The sequence below is a fragment of the Castor canadensis genome, chromosome 2 (genome assembly GCF_047511655.1).
Source record: "Castor canadensis chromosome 2, mCasCan1.hap1v2, whole genome shotgun sequence".
Lineage (NCBI taxonomy): Eukaryota > Metazoa > Chordata > Mammalia > Rodentia > Castoridae > Castor > Castor canadensis.
In genome coordinates, this window is record NC_133387.1 from 91,977,719 (window position 1) to 91,985,775 (window position 8,057).

Here is an 8,057-nt window from a genome sequence, read left to right on the forward strand (position 1 = left end):
TCTAATAGATGTACAGAATGTGAACATCACCTCTCAAGCATTGCAGAGGCTTGCTGAGAGTAAACGAAACATCAATAGTTAAAGCACCAGAAAAGCTGCTGAGCATGGTGGCATATGCCTGTAATCCCATCAATGTCAGGAGGCTGAAGCAAGAGGATCATGACCTGGAGACCAGGCTGGACTACACAGCACATTCCAGGCTAGCCTGAGCTACATAGTGAGATTCTGTCTCAAAAAATAAATAAATGAATAAATAAAGGCTCTGTAACCTTAATTGTGAATGTGCAGCCCACAGAGGGAAGGAAATCAATGCACAGCAATCTAGACACCAAGAGTTCCAGGGGTACAGTTCTGTGGGGAGAGGGACATCAGAGCTGAGAGAGGGAGAATCTGTGGGCATTTCCCACTGTTCCAATCTGCTGCTCCCTGGAAGACAAAATGAATTGTCATGCTCTGTCAAAGGAACATAGAATGGTTTTAGTTTGTCTCAACTAATCCTTTTGCTGATTCCACAAACCTCCACTTTGGAAATCCTTTGGGTGTCCTTCAAAATCTTACCTAGATGAGGCAAAACCTGGGAATAATTGCCATCATGATCCTGGGTCCTCAAGTGATCCCAATTCTAGGTACTCTTTGGTATTGTGTCTCAGGTGGCTGGGGGTGCCAGGTCTCAAGCATCAAATGTATCAAAGTTAGCTGATGGGTGCTCAGTGCCTACATGCTGTGAACAGTGAGCATGCTCTTCCAACGTTCTTTCCTTCATGTTGGAAAAGATACTGCACAAAGGAAGCTGGCCATTGTGATAAGGATGTCACGCAATGGAGCTTCAGGGCAGAAAGTGTAGACTCAACCAGGATCCACCACGTGGCAGCTGTATGTCCTTGGACAATTGGCTTTATCTTAGTTTGTTCTTATTTGGAGTCATAGAGTTCTCTTCTGTTTCTCTCTCTCTCTCTCTCTCTCTCACTCTATAGATAGATAGATAGATGCACATATATATATTATAAAAAGGTTTCATTGTCATATTTCCATAAATGCATATAAAGTACTTTGATTAAATTCACCCCTTTTATTACTCTTCTTTTCCTCCTTTCTCCTCTTTATTAAACAATTTTAACAGTTTCATTTTTCATATCACTTCCTTTCACCTTACCCCCTCCTACTGGTTCCCACCCCCAAACAGTCCCTCCTGTCCTACTTAGTTTTTTAGGTCTAGATTCCACACATGAGACAGAACATGTGAAAAATGTCTTTCTCAGTCTGGCTTATTTCACTTAACACGATGATCTCTAGTTCCATCCATTATTCTACAAATGACAAAATTTCATTCTTCTTCATGGCAGAATAATAGTCCATTGTGATATATACCACGTCTTCTTTATTTATTCATGAGTCACAGGATTTCAACGGGGAAGCACACTGCCATGATTTCCTACACTGCTCCTCTTCCTCTTTTGCCCTTAATTTGTTTTAACTTCCAATCTCGTCTTTCATGTTTGCCCTGGAACTCTTATACACTCCTTAAGTTCATCTCTGCCCATTCTTGCCTACATATTCCTAAAGTATTTTATTATAGTTTTTTTTAATTTTTATTTTATTCATATGTGCATACAATGTTTGGATCATTTCTCCTGCCCTTCCCCCACCCCCTCCCTTACCCCCCCACCCCCTCCCTCTCCCCCCACCCCCTCGCTACCCGCAGAAACTATTTGCCCTTATCTCTAATTTTGTTGAAGAGAGAGTAAAAGCAATAATAGGAGGGACCAATAGTTTTTTAAATGAACATTTGGCCACAGAAGGATGAATGTTGTATAATTCCTCCAATATCAAATTCGGAGACAGACAGTAGAATGGTGGGGCGGGGGAGCATTAAGAGTTAATACTGAATGAGTCAGATTGCAGTTTTGCAAGATTAAAAAAAAAAGGTACTTAATGCTACATATTGTTTGCTTAAATGTGGTTAAAATGGTAAATTTTATGTTATGTATTTTTTTCCATTTTTAAAAACTGAAAAAGAAAAAATAAACACCTGATTCACTTTTCCCATATTTACCTACAAGAGTCATTGAAATAGAAATATTTGTCACATCCAACCGACCTAAACACTGCCTTCTAAGAAGAATAATCTGGTGGATAAATACACTTTTTTTTTTTTTTTTTTTTTACTCAGAGGATATACAAATACCCAGCAGAGGGCAGAAAAGAGCCAATGTGGCATTTGCCCATTGAGTTTAGGTTTTGTGATCTTTCTTTCTTCTTCTCTAATTTGCTGTCTTAATTTAAAGTTTTTGGCCCTTAAAAGTGAAAGTCTTTCCAAGACAGCCACTTTTTTTCTTTCTGTGATACTGGGGATTGAACCCAAGGCCTGCACTGGGCAAGTGGTCCACCACTTGAGCCATAGGCCCAGCCCCTGTGTTTTATATTTTGTTTTGAGGTAGGGTCCTGCTAATTGCCTAGAACTGGGATCCTGCTGCCTCTGCCTCCTGAGTAGCTGGGATTACAGACATGTGTCACCACACCTGGACAAGACAGTCACTTTAAAGGACAGAGGATAAATGACTCTCCCATGGAGTATGTTAGTTACATTACCAGTAATTTAAATGGTCATGTAAAAGCAACTGTTTTATAGAGCTGGATTTTCTGGTGATAATAGAGTTCCAACTTAAATGGTCTTTTTTCTCTAATCTGATTGTACATCGTTTACCCACATCATTTTGCAAAGTACTCTACAAATACTTTTTATTGATATTCCCACAAATAGACACTAAGAACCACGCTTAGTCCCAGTGGAAAATCATGTGAAACACTATTGTAAAATAAACAGCATTCCAATTTTCAGGTGTCCTTTCTCTCAGTTGTAGCCAAATGCCATAAAAGTATTTTCATTCACATCAGTGTTAACTGAGAAAATATCTCTTCCTTCCCTTGACTTGCTCTTTACCTTGATTTCCTGGAACATATTTCCAAGTTAGCCTTGATGCACTATAATTACTCTGAAGAGACTGCTTTGTGGCTTAAAGGCATATTGCTGTTTTATTATTTTAGAATACCGAGGGCGTCATATCCAAGGAAGACAGCAGCATTTTAATGACAGGGCTTTCTCTCTCAAAAAAGCCAACCACATGGCTGTGTCATTTAAGGTTGAGGATAGTTTTTTTGTCTTCCCATTCCAAATAGCCTGGGAGCCATATGGATAGTATACAATTCACCTGCAAGGTTTTGTTACATGGCAATGAGGGTTAGCTCTCTTAACTATCACTCAGGGTCCAGTTTGAGTGACAGTGACAGCAGCTGCAGCAGTATCCTCCCAGGCAACTTTGCTTTTTCCCTTTGTTCAAATAACTTGGATGCAAATAGCCTTTTTCTTCCATGCACTGAATGTGATTCAGGTCCCAATGTTCCTTATTATTTCACTTGCTTTGAAATGGGAAGTGTAAGCACTCTGATAAATGATCTGAAAGACTGTCTAATTTCCATAAATCCCTCTCTGCTCTCAACATGCAGTTTTATAGCACTGAAAACATTCTAAAATCCCTTTGTGCATCCACCTGAATGAGTTGGTAGTGATGCATCCCCTGCATCAGTATAAATAAATAAATAAATGAAAGAGGGTGGATAGGCTATTTTTCTCTTTCTGTGGCAGTGGGAGAAAACTGCTTCAGAGAAAGCATGTATGAACAATGAGCCTTTCTCTATAGAAAAGATGAAGGAGGTCTCTCAAGGCACACATTAGGACAGGCCGGATTCCTTCACCTTCTGTTGCCAAACATGTTACCTTTCCCAACCTGAAGAGAGGGGAGGGAAGAGAGACAGGAAGGTAAATGATCAGCAAAGGACAACTGAACAACTAAACAGCTGGTGGTTTTAGCATCTGAAAACCCTCGGTTTGGGTTGATGAACCATGTGTTGTGCATTTGTAGATATTTTCTGCGATGTAGAAGTTGGTTGCTCTTATCTGTAGGCTCAGTTGCCCTTTGTGTAGGGTGACTCAGGAGAGCCAGCTTTCTCGCAGGATTCACCACATTAAAGGGGTCTATGAGAGTTCCTTTCATAACCCTAAATCCAGAATTCCCATGAGAAGGGTCTAAACAAACTATATAGACTAAATAAACATTTTTGGGGGAGGGCTGCAACATGGAACTCATGGTGACATATACATTGGCAGGAGCTGTGGGCCACACTAAATTGAAATGTGAACAACCTTCCTTCATAGAAGATGCCATAGACAAGATGAAATCTGCAGATCACAGAACCATGTGTCTCTGGACCAGGCAGTCAGGAGAAGGAAGGCGGTGCAAGAATACGTGTTTAACCAGGGCACATGGAAGAGAATGAACTCACCTGGGTTGAACTTCACCATGGAAGGCGGGTGTGTAGCTCTCCCAGGACACAATTCACTTGGCTCAGCCTCGAAACTGGGATTTCCTTCCCTGGTTCCCACCTCGATCCATCATAATGCAGACTGTCCTTCAGCTTGTAAGGAGGGGTACAGAACTACCTGAATCTGTACTGAGTATTCCATCTCTTTTCATTAAAAAACAAAAGCAAAAAAAAAATACCAAAAATTATATAACAGGCACCATCTCCACATAAACAAATGCCAACATTTTGTTATACTGGCTTCAGATTTCTTGAATCTGAATAAAAATGTGAAGTTTCTACTGCTACCCAGCTCCATCCCAGTGTTCTTCTTCCTTCTTCCCATCCTGAATTTGGTAAGCCTCATCCTTGCAGGGAGCTTTCCAATATTACTTTATTCAGTGTATCTGATGCCTTGAGATGAATTTTATTCTTCTGTTACAGACTAGGAAATTGAGACCTTGGGAGATCTGTCTTTGCTTAAGATCGCACAGGGAGTAGGCAAGAGTTGAGCAAGTTAAGCCAGGTGGCTCACACCTGTAATTCTAGCTTCTTGGGAAGCTGAGCTAGCTAGCTCTAGTTCAAGGTCAGCCTCAGCAAAAAAGACCACATCTCAACCAACAGCTGGGCATTGTGGTGCACACATGTCATCCCAGCAATGATGGGAAGTGTAAAATAGAAGATCATGATCCAGGAAGGACTGGGAAAAAGTGAGATTCTATCTGAAAAACAACCATGTCAAAAAGGGCTGAAAGTGTGGCTCCAGCAGTAGAGCGCCTGCTTAGCCAATCTGAAGCCCTGAATTCAAACCCCAGCAACAAAAACAACAACAACAAGAGTTGAGTTTGTTCTGATTTGAAACTTTTGCCCTCTTTATTTCATCCTACTTCCAAAAAAACTGCTCCTATACCTCATCACACCCAAACACTATAAGGATTCTCCCAGCTGAATCATTTCACCTCTTTGAAACTTGTCTTAGAGATTTGCTTTCTGATTCCATCATGAATGTTCTCTTCCAAACCATTTTCAAATTTTTGTCCAAACATGTGAAGTCCAACAGAGCCTGCTTGGGGAGGGATGCACTTGACCACCAGCTTTGTATGTAAGTGCATCACAGGTCTACAGATATTCATCTCTGAGTATACACAGGTGCATGGGAGTGCACTCCACCCTCGCTAGCACATGGCTTTGGGCAGCTCTCTGTGAAGTGTTCAAAACTCCCTATGGATCCTACACTTTGTTCTATAGCCATAACTCAAAAGAGGGCTTTAGGAGAAAGGTAGGACAGAAGGAAAGCATAACTTATATTCAAACAGTGGCCGCAGTAGAGTTGAAAAAACACTTTTACAAAGCAACTTGGGAATGCATATCAAGAACAATAAAACTATCCATAAGGTTTCACTTAAAGACTGCTGTGCTTACATTCACTTAAAAAAAAAAAAAGGAAAAAAAACCAAACATACTTTCGATGTTCGATTTTCCCAAAGGTCCCCAGGGTGACACTACTGGAAAATAGTGGAAACTTTAAGTCATGGGGCCAGATGGGCGATTCTTAGGTTATGGTTGTGCCCTTAAAGGAGACTGTGGAACTTCTGTCTCTTCCTGTCTCTCCTCTGCTTCCTGGCTCTTGAGCTGAGTGGTTTCCTCTATGTATGCATGCACTCCCTCCCACCCACGTCATTGAGTGCTATCCTCACCACAGGACCAAAGCAACAGGGCCACTCAATTCTGAACTACAACCTCTAGAACTGTGAGTCAAAATAACCTTTTTTCTCCTTATATGTTAATTCCTTCAAGTATTTTTCTTACAGTAACAAGAAGCTGACTAATACAAGAACTATATTCTGAGTATCTACCCTCAGGAAGTAACTGAAATAAGAAATAAGACTTCTCAGAGCTAGGAGTAAGGGTGCTTGCCTCTAGTCTACTTGGAAGGTAGAGGCAGGAAGATAGCAAGTTCAAGATCCGTCAGGGCAAAATTAGCAAAACACTGTCTCAAAAACAAAATAAAATTTAAAAGGGTTGGCATTGTGGCTCAAGTGGCAGAACGCTTGTCTGGCATAGGAGAGACCCGGAGTTTAGTACTACAAATACTAGAGACCCTTCTCTAGTACTGCAAATAAACAAAAACAAAAAAATCCCTCCCAGTTCTGATATTTATGATAACAAAAACATAGAAGCAAACTAATGGTTCAAAAAATATGTTAGACATACTACAGAAAGACCCCTTGACTGAACTATATATTGTCATTAAATTGGTAATTTTGAAAGAAAGCAAAGCTTCTGTCCTCACCTTGATCATTAGCTGTGTTAAATTTGGCAAACCAGTTAGCTATTCTTAAATTCCGGTCTTTCATTTGCAAAATGTAAAATACTGACATCAACTCTAAGAGTTGAAAAAATGGCATGAATTAAAATACAAAGCAACTTATCCCAGATACTAGCGCTACATAGTAGTCAATAAATTATACCTAATGGAACAAATATATATAAGAAAGGTATTATAATTGCCATAAAATATATGTATAAAAGAGACCAGATTTGAATATACAAAAAAAGATAAGAATTTAAGCTATTCTGTTTTTTATCCCAATAAGAAATGATAAGAATCTGTTTTTGAGTAGTGACATCAAAACACTTCCCCCTACCCTCGGCTATACTGCAGTGAGGCCAATTTTATAAAGTAATAAAGTGGTGTTTTCTAAGTTGTTACTGTGTCAATTGAGACAAAGGACACCTTTTTCAATCCAAGAGAATGAGGTTCTAGCACACTGTAGATTCAGAGATGGTTGTTATGGTAGAAGGATCCTTAGTTTAGAAACCCAGGGATCTCTCTGGTGACATCATGGCAGCAGTGTTCACCCACTTTGTTCCACCACTAAGGAGCTGGGACCTGCAGGTCCTCAGTTTGCTTTTTTGTAAAGTGAGGGTAATAATAATGTCTAATTTACAGATTTCTTTAAACAAACTAGGTAACATCCATGTGAGTTGGAAAACCATTTTATAAAGCTTTGTTTATGTTAGATTAAATCATTTTTAAAACAGTATGATCTTATTAGTAAATTGACATTTTATTCATTTAAGTTAGGAGAAAAGAAATGGTAACTAAACTTGGAAACAAAAAATACATATGAACTTACCTCCAGGGAATGCCAAGCTGACATTCATCCTTAGTCACTCTCGTGGAGACAGCCTACATCAATATTGTTGTTTTAGAGACAAACCTGTTTTTTTAAAAACTGGAGTCAAGTAAGAGCCAGAGACCTTACAGAAATAAAAAACAGCTTCTTAAGGATGTCCTTGGTGTGATGACCTTGCAAAGTGTGATTGTTTTCAGAGAACACTGTGTACATAATATTTTGCCTTTGTTGTTTTCATAGCTCAAGCCAGAAATGCCAAGTTCTCCATTTACCCTAGTGTCCCTGGCATGTGTGCAGACAGAAATAAACTGACTGTGTGTTCATTTTGGGTCAGGTAACCTTCAGTTAGGTATGACATTTATTTGTTTATTTAATCAAGATTTCTGAAATACCTCCCTATTATGCATATGTGCCCCACAACCTTTTATAAAGACTTGTCCCAAACCTTTTACTTAGGAAAAAAATTTAAGCAATCTATCAATCAGTGTAGTTACTAACTTCCAAATTATTATAACAAGGTCCAAGTGAATATAAACATTGGAATAAAGTATTCTATGC

The 8,057-nt window shown here is 39.4% G+C and overlaps 1 long non-coding RNA gene across 2 annotated transcripts; it reads right to left on the minus strand.

The window, feature by feature from the left end:
• Nucleotides 1–244: 244 nt before the first annotated feature.
• Nucleotides 245–7,638, minus strand: LOC141417374 (uncharacterized). 2 transcript variants are annotated; one of them, XR_012441918.1, is made up of 4 exons: nt 7,500–7,638; nt 4,342–4,524; nt 559–968; nt 245–426 (listed from the first exon to the last, which is right to left on the minus strand). It is a non-coding gene; the product is annotated as an uncharacterized lncRNA (long non-coding RNA). The 2 variants fall into 2 exon arrangements; XR_012441917.1 differs by having other exon boundaries at nt 245–968.
• Nucleotides 7,639–8,057: the final 419 nt, after the last annotated feature.